This window comes from Drosophila serrata, unplaced genomic scaffold, assembly GCF_035046125.1.
Source record: "Drosophila serrata isolate PLE 108 unplaced genomic scaffold, ASM3504612v1 contig_382, whole genome shotgun sequence".
Lineage (NCBI taxonomy): Eukaryota > Metazoa > Arthropoda > Insecta > Diptera > Drosophilidae > Drosophila > Drosophila serrata.
The window spans coordinates 9,130,615-9,143,418 of NW_028257280.1; the positions used below are offsets into that span (position 1 = coordinate 9,130,615).

Here is a 12,804-nt window from a genome sequence, read left to right on the forward strand (position 1 = left end):
CTTGCAAAACTGTAAAGTTATACTGGATTTGATGTACAAAATAATGACGGCCATCGCGTGAGTCTCAAAGCGTAGGGGAATGGTATAAGGTACTCACTGGTTTTATGGCTTATTACCGGCCTAATTGAGGCCATTGTCATTCTGGCTCTCTTTTTGCAGATCTTTGCTGCAGCCCAGCTCGCATGTCACTTACTTGGGAGCCGGTTCAGGTTCGGGTTCACTCGCCCACTTAATTGACATGTGCGAGTGCAATGTGTATGTGAGTGTGTGTATTTGCTTGGCGAATGACAGCTTTTTGGGTGGCAAAGTGCTGAAAGTCGAAAAAAAAAACTAAAAACCTGGTTGAAAATACTCAAATGCCCGAGTTGCACGTGAGGCGACAATTATGCAGTGCCATTTGGCCGGCAACATGTTGCCAAGTGGTGCAATGTTGCTGGGATCTCTGTGAGAGATGCCTCACACGTGAATTACATGTATTTCCAGATGGGAGGTGTGATTAAGTAACATGCTAATAATGGTTATTAACATTTGAAGGATGTGTAGTGTCAGGGGAATACAGGTTGACTTCGGAGATATTGCACTAAGAGCTAACAAGGAAGAAAAAGCCTTGACTTTGATTTAAATTACACTCCTTTTACAAGGAATATATAAATGAATACAAATATCTTTGAATTTGTTCATTGAAACACTCATATTTAAAGCAGTTCATTAAATGTATCCAAATAATCGAGTAAAACGCATCATTTTTAAGGCTGTCACTTTATCATATATGTTACCTTTCCTAATTAAATATTTTAACTATTAAACAAACCATTGGAATGCAGTAGCAAGCTGCTAAACAAATTCTTAAAGGGCTCAAGGTCTTTTTGGCCCGTTAGAAGGGTGTTTTGTAAATGGTTTGCCCCGTAACTTGACGCAAAGTGGCATAATTACATGTTTCGATGACAAATGCCAGAGCGGACCCAAAAAGGAGACCTTCCTCATTAGGGCCTTTGGCGGGGAAGTCCCTGCTGGACAAAAGGAATGCTGCACGAATGCGCGCGATTAACTAGCCAAAGGAATGACCAAAAAAAAAAACATACAACAAAAAATGTAGAGAGCTGAGAAGGAAACGTTGCAGTCCCGGTTGCTACCACAATTGCATTTTTTGGTTACATTTCGCTCACGTTTCGGCTGCAATTAAAACCCAAACGAAAGGGAACTGAGAGTCGCGAGGGGGAGGAAAAATAGTTGGAAAGGAGGAAAAACTTAGCCAACTATGAAGATTTAGATAAGCCCCAGCTCATTTTCCTAGCAGCTTGCCCGAGGTCCAGTTCTCTGGTCACTTCTCGTTTTCGGCCTTTCCACGTTTTCCATTTCATTTCGTTTTATTTTTAGGGGCGTGTTTCCTCTCACACACACACGAAAAGTGTCGCCTGCAATGGGTTATAAAGAAGGGGCTCAGGAAAAAGGATGGCTAGGTGGGTGCACAGGGACCTTGAATGTCCTACAACTGCATTTAAATTATATGGAAATACAGTCATACTTCTATAACTGGATATTTGCAAAGAACAATTGTTACTTAGCTTAAACTTTTTATGAAATGTTTGACTAAACTGGTTTCTTAACTTAACATAAAATAATCATTTTAAATTTTCAAATTAATGAGGAAATGGTATGTTTAAATCATTTAACTTAAGTAAGTCTCGTTAGTACTTTTAAAAGAGGCATAATTTGAATCTAGGAAAGGTTTTGTACATTTAATTTTAAGAAAAACAAGGAAGGAACACTTGAAAGTTTTTTACCCTTTAAACTTGGAATAGAATGATAGGATCGAATCGAAAATAGGTTATAACAAGGCTTAAAATATTCGAATTCTTTGAATTAATATTTATCATTATTGTTAAATGAAAATTTTTTCGAAAAAGCTAAATTTCATAAACTCATAACTCAGCCAAAAAGCCATACATTTCAATTCGGTAAGCTTTCCTATTATAGTTTTTAGTGGATTAGAAAATCTGCATACTCAATTTAAAATTTAAAAATATTCAATTTTTAGACAATTTTTAACAATTTTAACCCCTTATAAAATATTGAAATTTTTGAAAAAAATAATTTTTTACCCGAAATATCTAGAAAGATTCGCCAGTTGATGCTGATCAAGAATATATATGATTTTTAGGGTCGGAAATGACTTCTTCACTACGTTTCAGGCTTCTTAGTGAAATTATAATACCCTGAAAGGGTATAAAAACCTTGTATACAAAAATATACTTAAATGTTCATTGTTTCATATTCTATAATCCTACTGTACTTGATACATATTACATAAATTATGGGAACTTATTTTAACTGATGAATTTACCAGGGTGTAAAAATGAAACTCACCCTCTTTGAGCTATCATATATCCCAAATTCCTTCGTAATAATGTAACTTTAAATGTTGGCCAGTGTCTCCTTTAACAGTTTTTTAATTAAAGACATGACCAGGTCGGAGTAGGGGGTGATATAAATATATAGAGTGAATATAATACCTAAACAAATTGCTCGAACTGCACAGGCGACCAATCAAAACTGATCCGCTTTCTTGGTCGTGGCCGTTTGTAATGATTGCAAACACAATCGGACCATGTTGATCTCGCCTGCCTGCTTGAGAGTGGAGGAAAATGCATTTCCACAGAATTTCCCTCGGTTGCCCTCAGATCATGACTTTGGGGGTCCGACTGCGACTGCGAAACTGCATAGAATTTCAAGCATAATCGCGGCGAGCGGCTAACAAACCAGCAAACAAGGCGAAAACAACACGAGTAACAACAGCGAACGGCACAAGCAAACAAAGAGCGGCAAAAGGTATCATCATAATCATAATGCGCATAAGCCGCCATCCAAAAGGGTTGGTTCGGGACTTGGGGGGGGAGGGGAGGAATTCATTCCAGCGAATTCGCAATTCTGCGAAATCAAATTGCACAAATATTCCTCTTATGCAATGCACCAGGGGGATACATACATAGATACTGTTGGGCGGTGTTGGAGAATACTGCAGCGCAGAGATCCCCCACCAGTTGGAGCACTAACTAAGTAACTAAGCCTCGACGGAGCCTCAAACCTGGCTTAAACCCGCTGCAGTTGGTGGCCATTGTTAGACGCAGATGCAGACGCAAACGCAGACACTGAGACACCAAAGACTCAGATCTTCAGCATCAAGCTGTTTTGAGTTTACACGGTGAAATTGTTTTAAAAGAAAGTAATCTGGGGAAATACGAAAGAAAGATTTAATAATTATTAATTACTTATTTAAAATAACAATATTATAAAATGAAAACCTTTAGTATTAAGATTAATACAAGTAAAACAAAAAATTTTGCTATCGCCCCCGGGTGGACTCGAACCACCAACCTTTCGGTTAACAGCCGAACGCGCTAACCGATTGCGCCACGGAGGCGGATGATCTCGTAGTGTCAAAAGTTCAACTTGATATCAGAGGTGTAAATAGCGTGAGAATATTAAATGTGCGGTGAGCTATAAATAGATTGTTCTGCCACGAGTAAATTTCCACTGACTATTAAATTTATTATTATTTATTATTATAAATAAAAATGCTATTTAAGCAAATAAAAATATATATTCAATGAACAAGCTAAATTCAAACTTTACTTTTAAGCAAAAAAAAACATAATCTATGCATAGTTCATTAATATGAGTTACATATAAAGATGTTGCTTACATTTTAAGAGAGCTTAAGTTTAAGAAACTGAGTAATTTTTAAAATACTATGAATTTATAAATATATAAATAATAAGGAAAAAAAAATCAAGTACTCCGATCCTGCCAGGAGTCGAACCTGGAATCTTCTGATCCGTAGTCAGACGCGTTATCCATTGCGCCACAGGACCGATGAAAATTTATCGGTGTGACAACCTTTGTAAAAACCAATATATTTGCTTTTAATATAAAGACTAAAAATATATACAGCTTGCTTATGGTAATAATAATACAATTTCATGACAGAAAATTTCGAAATAAAAAAACTGTTTACTTCGATCCTGCCAGGAGTCGAACCTGGAATCTTCTGATCCGTAGTCAGACGCGTTATCCATTGCGCCACAGGACCCTTAGATATCTGAAAGTTTAGTAACCCTCGGAATTAAAATATTTGCAATTAAAATCACAAAAAATATTACAAAATATATAATATTAATAATACTTAAAAATATAAATATGATTAAGATGAAAATAAAAAGAAATTGTCCTCGATCCTGCCAGGAGTCGAACCTGGAATCTTCTGATCCGTAGTCAGACGCGTTATCCATTGCGCCACAGGACCCTTGGATAACTAACGGTTTACCAAACCTCGGACTTGGTACAATTTAAACTAATTCTAGATATTATGAAAAAAATACATTTTCAAATTTACATTCAAAAACAAATTTTGTTGCTTTAAAAAAGAATAATAATATATTTAAAGTATCTAAAATACTATAAAAAAAGTAAAAATCGATCCTGCCAGGAGTCGAACCTGGAATCTTCTGATCCGTAGTCAGACGCGTTATCCATTGCGCCACAGGACCGTTAGTTTTTATTGGTCAAATTAACAAACATATTGGCTAAAACAAGTTTCTATAAATAGCTTCGAAATATTCATGTTTCTTTTGCTCGTCTTTTTCGAACACTTTGCATATCATTATGCTAATTACGATAAATATTTACTTGATGGACAGCTGAGAGATTGAATTTCGGTAATCTCATAAAACCATTATTGAAATTAGTTTGGACATCTATTGAGAAAACCACACAAGTTATTTTATTTATTGAATCGCCTCGGTTAGTGGTAAGGAATTATGAGATGATCTGATTATTCTATTATATAGCTTGGGATCAGGTTACTAAAGGTGAGTGATGGGTGACTTACTGTGCAAATCTTAATATTGAATGTAAAAATATTCCCTGAACATCAAGAGTGGTCTATCCTAGATATCGCAAACTCCGTGACTCGTGTAAACCTATGCAGCGTCTGAAAGTCTCCCGTGAACGTGATAAGCCCAAATCAACCGCATCATCATCATCATCATCATCATTGCAGTCGTCGTGGTGGCTGGTGTTGGGGTTGTTGGAGTTGCTGTTGCATTTGTTGCTGTGGCAAATGTTGCATTTGTTGCTATTGCTGTTGCATTTGCCCCCCAATCCAAGGAACGAGGAGTAAGCCAGGCCAATCGGCATCGCAAGCCATGGAATTACAGCATCTCTAATCTCTCGACAATTGTGGGCGCGCACAACCGGAGCTCAGCGAGAAATCATGCGAAGAGGAAATGGAATCACAAAATGCAACTGCATCGGAGCAGGGGGGGGGGGACAAGAGATCAGGAGGCGAATCTGGAGGATCAGGAGGAGGCTTTGGGGGCTGCAAGTGGTTGTGGCAGACCCCAAGCAGTCTGCTAAGGTCTGTTAATGCCCCAATGCAATGACTCGCTTGGCTGTATCTCTCTTGATTTTTTTTTGTTGTTTTTTGGCCATGACCATGGTCCCTGATTCCAGATTCCTGTCCCCTGATCGTGTCTCTCAGTTCTAACTCGAGAGAATTCCTTTAAATGGTTCTCGTAACAATTTTTCCTGCCATCCTCCTCTGGCTCCTTATTATTTCAGTTCTGTTTTTCTTTTTTTTTGAGAATTTTTCTGCGAGGAGCATATGAATCATCCCAGCTGGGGCATGGAGCAGCTCCTCCCTGCTGTGGCGTCGAGTGCCGGGCACTGTGACCAGTCCAAGTCCAGTCCATGGGGAAACTGGAAGAATTAAGCAATAACTTTTACTTATATTTATTACAATATATTTTGTCAATGGAGTATATAATGAATATTTTATGTGAATATAGATACTCAACCAAATATTTGATAGTAAAGGAGAAGTAAAGTTTCCCAACTTAATGATGCTATATAAATCCAAAGTTTTGAATTCCAAATCTTAAGTTTATAGCTTAAATTCTTGTGAAATCTATTGGTCATTTGCCTCTAATTTTTTCAAGTGCTGAAACTCACTTCTAGATAGGGGGAGTCCCTGAGAGGTGGACTTGCACAAGATGTGTGAATTTTTTGTTGGATTCTTGCCTGGGACTAAGACTTGGATCTTGGGACTGAGGACTGTGGACTGTGGACTGCGGTTTGGGGCTGTGGCGAAAAGAGTGAAAATTTATTGAGCTGTGGGCGCGCATTATTCATGCACTGCATCCAGCAAGGCATCCGGCGATCCGGCGATCCGAGATCCCAAAAGTAGGCGACACCGGGCCAAGCTCGGGACTTTGCTCGGGGACTTTGGGGCCCCAGTCGCCGTTTGCCGTCAGTTTGGGTTAACAGGTTAATGTTGTCCGGGGTCCAAAAAAAAAACAAAAAATAAGGAAAAAAGATGGAGCGGGAACTATGCGCTGCCATTGTTTCCACTGGCGACTGGAGACCGTGACCAGATCGAACCACTTATCGCCTGTCAGGGGCAGCACTCGATGATGTTGTTGGTCCCCTAATGACGATGAAAGCTTGACCAAAAACGGATAACTTTCGCCAATCGCAATTAGGCAGAAGTGTGGCCGTCTTATCACCTTCGCCTCTGGTAATTACACGCGAAATTATGTCGGCAACAATAATTCGTTGTGGCATAATTCCGGGAAACTGAAATTTATGCCTCCGTGTTCTTGGCCAGCTTCTTGGCCATGCTCAAAGCGCATTTATCGCGCAGCATCAATAAATTGTGCCTGGCAGAAGCACAGTCCAGCGAACAAGGCAACAGGCAAGAGCAACAGCAATCGCAGGTATCAACATTTCATAATATTTACAATAAACATGCAACTGTGTGGAAGGGATTGGAGATGGGAGTTGGGGCTGGGACTGGGACTGGGACTGGAGGATTGGCCAAGGAGTTGGTAACAGAGGCAGCAGCGGTTGCTGCAGCACAGTTGCTGGCCACATTTAGCGCATCATGTTGCGTGAAATTTGACACTTTCGGTCGGGATGACGACACAAATTTTCACCGCATCTTGGCCAGACAGACGGGCAACAGCAACATGTTGCATGAGGTCTTGGTCTTTTTTGCTGTTCTTCTGCGTTTATAGAATCCCTGCCAGTCGCAAAGGCTACCGAATTTATGTGCCTTTGTCATATTTGCCAGGCACTTCTTTAGGTTCGCCGTGTTTTGTGCGTTTGTTTAACAATAATACACAAATATGGCCACTGCCTGGCTTGTCAACAACTAACCCAGGGGCCAGTTAACCCCAGAGTTATTTTTATACCCTTGCAGGGTATTATAATTTCAGTCAGAAGTTTGCAACGCAGTGAACGAGGCACCTCCGACCATATAAAGTATATATATTCTTGATCAGGATCAACAGCCGAGTCGATCTAGCCATGTCCGTCTGTCCGTCTGTCCGTTTCTACGCAAACTAGTCTCTCAGTTTTAAAGCTATCTTAATGAAACTTTGTAGTTAGCCTTCTATATACTTTCACTCATATATATGTCGGAACGGACGACTATATCATATAGCTGTCATAGGAATGATCGGAAAATGTTTACAAAAAAAATTATAACATTTTCAGTTTACAGCAGATTTTTATCAAATTTGAGATATAGCCATTTAAAATTTTATGAAAATCGAACTACTGTATCATATAGCTCCCATAGGAACGATCGAGAAATTAATACAATTAAAAATTACAACTATTTCAGTTTTAAACAGATCATCAAGTTTGAGGTGTAGCCATTTTATATTAGTCTTAAATTTTGTGTAAAATTTCATGAAAATCGGACTACTGTATCATATAGGTGCCAAACAAACATAAAAAAAAAAACATAAATAATTTTCTTAATACTTTTGAAGTTTTTAACTAAGTATTAAGAGGTCAAATATAAAATATATCATAGCCAAAGCCAAACTAATTTCAGTTTTTATTAGGGTAACAAATCTGCATACTCAATTTAAAAATTAAAAAAATTCAAATTTTCGTCAATTTTTCATCATTTTAACGATAGATACCCCTTATAAAAATTTAAAATTGTCAAAAAATTTGATAAAATTAAATTTATGCCGGACCTGGCTAGATCGATTCGGCTGTTGATGCTGATCAAGAATATATATGAATAATAGGATCGGAAATGACTCCTTCACTAAGTTTCAAGCTTTCGACTGAAAGATAGGCTTTGCTTAATTATTTGGTACATAGAGCGCTCTCCTCTGCGATTCTCAAGTATTACACTTAAGCAAGGCTCTAGCTAGATGAAGTTTAGTTTTCTTCTTCTTCTTTTATATAAATTACTAATTTAGTGCTTGGTGGTTGATAGACTTTGATCAAGTGGATGTGGCAACCATGGCTAGATCGAGTCGGCTGTTGATGCTGATCAAGAATATATATGAATAATAGGATGGGAAATGACTCCTTCACTAAGTTTCAAGCTTTCGACTGAAAGATAGGCTTTGTTTAACTATTTGGTACATAGAGCGCTCTCCTCTGCGATTCTCAAGTCTTATACTTAAGCAAGGCCCTAGCTAGAGGAAGTTTAGTTTTCTTCTTCTTTTTGCGTTTTTTTTATATAAATTACTAATCTAGTGCTTGGTGGTTAATAGACTTTGATCAAGTGGATGTGGCAATTATAAAAATTATAGTCTTCTTAATTAGGGTAAGACGTTAATAAAATATTTCTTGATAATTGAAACCAAAACAAGGCCCAAAAAGTCAAGATACATGAAAATATGGTTTATATTAAATTATTGTTTAATTACCATACCCTTGGCCGTGTTGACTAGCTTATTATTGATCTTGAAAAGTCTTCCAAGCTCTCTTTAAGAGCCGTGATGATCATGACGAGCGGGGATATGGTGTCATTTATTTGTTTATAGTAAAGTATACTTAACTCCCGAAAATAGTTTATTCAGCACAACTTACTAAACAAAGAACACAACAATGGTCGATGATCGAAACTGCTCAACATAAAATATATATTAAAATAAGTTGATCTATATTTGTAAAGCAATTTTTTAAGAATTGGTATGCTTTTAAATAACAGAAAGTTAACATATTTCAAGCAATGCTTGTATATAATTTTTGTAAAAGTAATTCTTCACACAAAAACCCGCTCAAAAAATAAGGATTTTAAGCTTGCTAATATAAGCCTATTTAGGATTTTTCCTTGATTTGTTCCTTGTTTGTTTCCTTTTCTTTTTTTATACCCTTGCAGGGTATTATAATTTCAGTCAGAAGTTTGCAACGCAGTGAAGGAGGCACCTCCGACTATATAAAGTATATATATTCTTGATCAGGATCAACAGCCGAGTCGATCTAGCCATGCCCGTCTATCCGTCTGTCCGTCTGTCCATCTGTCCGTTTCTACCCAAACTAGTCTCTCAGTTTTAAAGCTATCTGAATGAAACTTTGTAGTTAGCCTTCTATATACTCTCACTCGTATATATGTCGGAACGGACGACTATATAATATAGCTGCCATTGGAATGACCGGAAAATTTTACAAAAAAAAATTATAACATTTTCAGTTTTCAACAGATTTTCATCAAGTTTGAGGTATAGCCATTTTATATTAGTCTTAAATTTTGTGTAAAATTTCATGAAAATCGGACGACTGTGCCATACAAACGATCGTTTGATGTAGAGGAAAAATGCAAATCTGTGAACTGCAAATATAAATGTTTAGGTGAATGAAATGAAAACAGGTGTTACTTCATTGTTTTTAATCATAAATATATATAATTTATATTGTAGGGATTCCTAGTCATAGAAGTTCTATCTGCAAGAGTATATAAACTTCGGCGTGCCGAAGTTAACTTCCTTTCTTGTTATTTTTTATTTTTGCCTCCTCCAGTCATCTCCTGCTTCGTCTCCATCTTGAGGACCTACTGCTGCAGTTTGGCCAAAACTCCAGCTCAGAGCCGGGCTAAAAAGGCAAGGCTCATTGCATGTGCCATGCAAAACGCACACAATCAAGCGACAAATTGATCGCACTCCCAGATAGCGCCGACCATGGACAGTGGTACTGGGAATTTAAGGTTCTAAGACCACAGCATCCAGGGAAATAGTGCTTAATCTACTTATTTTGTAGCTGAGTTAAATAATATAATAATACAATAATCAATTTATATTAAATTGAATTTGAAGATATTAGGTGTAAAAGGTATGTTAACTCACAAAATAATCTGTAATGAGTTAAATATTATTATTATTATTAAAATCAGTTTTATGTCCTTGCAAAAGTATTATAATTTCAGTCAGAATCTTAAAACCATGTGAAAGAATCATTTCCGACTCTATAAATCGTATATATTCTTGATCAGCATCAAAAGGCGAATCTTTTTAGACATGTCCGACAAAAATTGAATTTTTTCAAAATTTTGAAAATTTTATAAGGGGTTACATTTTTTAAATTGTCAAAAATTGATTAAAATTGTAATTTTTGTAAATTTAAAACTGAGTATGCAAATTTATTAATCCAATAAAAACTGAAATAGGAGCGCTTTCCGAATTAAAATTAATGCTTTTTTGGCTGAGTTCTGAGTTATAGAACTTTTGATTTGTGAAACAAATGGTCATATACATATAAATCTCGATAAATATTTATTTTAAAAGACGAATATTTTATCCTTTGCAATTATATCCTGAAATTCGATTGAAAACTTCTTACAAAAGTTGGTTTTCTTTCTTGTTTCTTTGGCTGAGTTTTGAGTTATTGAACTTTTGATTTGTCGAACAAATGATCATATGTAAATCTCGATAAATATTTATTTTAAAAGAAGAATATTTTATCCTTTACAATTATATCCTATAATTCGATTGAAAACTTCTTGCCAAATTAAGTTTCTTATTTCCTTTCTAATTTTACTGCCTCTTAATATCATTTTATTTTCTTCTTAACCATGAGAAGCATCCACTGTGGCATCCGTTGAGCCTTCTTGCAGCTTGTTGGCCAACTTAGCTCCTATCGTAGGCCTACCTACACAGGTCTTGGAATATCTGCTCCTCCGGTTCTATGCTAGAGAGGTAACTAATATCTGTTGCAATTGCCAATGCCAATTTTCCTGTTTAATATGCCACGAATTGACATGGGCCGTTGCCATTAAGCATTTGATATGAGCAGGACCAGAACCGAAGGCAAAACCTGGACCAGGACCCAGCCATGTATGGAGTTGGAAGCTGGACATGTGATGACATTGCATGGACCAGCATGCAGATGCTGTTACAGCCGCTGTGGCAGTGGCAGTGGCATCCGTATCCGTATCCGTGCCTAATTTAATCAAATTAGCTGAGAATGCAATGGAATGAAATTGTCCGTTCGGTCAGAGGCAGAAACTCATTACGTTAATCAGTTGATTGTGCGGATCTAAAGCAAATTATGACAAAGTTCCAATTTGCGGCGTGCATATGGTTCGGGCATATGGCAATTTCTATAATTAATTCGCTGACCCTCTCCCTTCCACTCTCTGGGTCCCTAGTCCAGCAGTGTGTGTTTGCAAATGCAATTTGTGCAGTTTAATTTCATTAGAATAATTCTAATTAGAGCAATGAGTTGTAGGTGCTATCACAGTCGAACAATCGTTTGACTAAGCGCCCAGCTCTCCCAACCGGGGATGCGGCAGTGTGTGTCCGTATGATAACGGAAATTTAATTGAAATTGTGGCAGCTTTTGTGAAATTATTGGAACGGTCAATGCACATGGAAAAAAATTAATAACTAATATTTTATATAAAGAAAACATTATATATTATCTTAATCCTTTTATAGAGTCAAGTTGGAAGAGCAGAGATATTTATTGATTTAAACTGTTTTTTTGCATATAGAATCTTTATATCATTAAATCATATTCAGGTTTTATAATTTTTTTTAAGGAATAGTCATTAGAAATTGATATTTTAAGGTTGCGATAAGGCAATATTTTGTTAGTTTCATTTATCAGTTCAACTTTTTCGGAAATAGACAAATTAAATATATATTTTTCGTACTTTTTTTGAGGGTATCCATATTTTAAATTCATATAAATATGTTATTTTAATTATAATTTTCAAAGTTAACGATATTTTCCGTTTGTATTAGGTGCGATATTTGTTTTGAACGGACTTTACCTCTTTGTATAAATCCCAGTGATGAGGAAATGTATACAATCATTAGGTGTGTTTTAAACTTAAGTATGTGTTCAATCCCAATTAAAATTAATAACAAATAAATATAAATTTCTCTCTCTGCATCAAGGAGCAGCCAACCAACGCGAGTACCAATTACATTTGCCAGAGGAAGACTTGAACCCAAACCCGTAAGCCAAAGCCAAAGCCCAAACGGACATCCATTGATGAGCTGGGACCAATGATAAATACGGCTAATGGAAGTTTGCCCTTACAGATTATAATGTTTGTTGTTGCCATCTAAATTGAATTGCAATCGAAGCTCGCTCGCTCGCTCTCCGGATCGGTATTAAAATTCATTTAAATGGACTCGAATGGCCCAAAGCCATAACCGGGCCTATCGCAGCTAATCATCTAAAGAAGTGTGTTGTGTGTTTTGGGTCTGTGTCGCCATTGTTGGGTGCACATTTCCAATCAGATAAACACGCAGCCGAAACGCACGAACTAAAACCTGAAACAGAAACGGAATTACGGAACCCACACACACACACCGAGAGGAGCAGGAGGAGTAGGAGGAGTAGGAGGAGTAGGAGGAGCTGGAGTTCGAGACCTGGACAATGAGGAAATGGACATGGAACCGAAGGGCAGCAGGAGGAGCACGCAGTGTCCCTATCCTCCTCTCTGCCACTAATTAGTTAATGCATGACCAAATATTTACTGCTGACTTG

At 37.2% G+C, this 12,804-nt stretch overlaps 5 non-coding genes across 5 annotated transcripts; all 5 read right to left on the bottom strand.

Annotated features, from left to right (window-relative positions):
• Positions 1-3,347: 3,347 nt before the first annotated feature.
• Positions 3,348-3,421, bottom strand: TRNAN-GUU (transfer RNA asparagine (anticodon GUU)). The gene has a single exon. It is a non-coding gene; the product is annotated as a tRNA-Asn (tRNA).
• Positions 3,422-3,799: 378 nt separating this feature from the next.
• Positions 3,800-3,872, bottom strand: TRNAR-ACG (transfer RNA arginine (anticodon ACG)). Its single transcript has one exon. It is a non-coding gene; the product is annotated as a tRNA-Arg (tRNA).
• A 145-nt stretch (positions 3,873-4,017) lies between these two features.
• Positions 4,018-4,090, bottom strand: TRNAR-ACG (transfer RNA arginine (anticodon ACG)). Its single transcript has one exon. It is a non-coding gene; the product is annotated as a tRNA-Arg (tRNA).
• A 140-nt stretch (positions 4,091-4,230) lies between these two features.
• Positions 4,231-4,303, bottom strand: TRNAR-ACG (transfer RNA arginine (anticodon ACG)). Its single transcript has one exon. It is a non-coding gene; the product is annotated as a tRNA-Arg (tRNA).
• Positions 4,304-4,474: 171 nt separating this feature from the next.
• TRNAR-ACG (transfer RNA arginine (anticodon ACG)) lies at positions 4,475-4,547 on the bottom strand. The gene has a single exon. It is a non-coding gene; the product is annotated as a tRNA-Arg (tRNA).
• Positions 4,548-12,804: the final 8,257 nt, after the last annotated feature.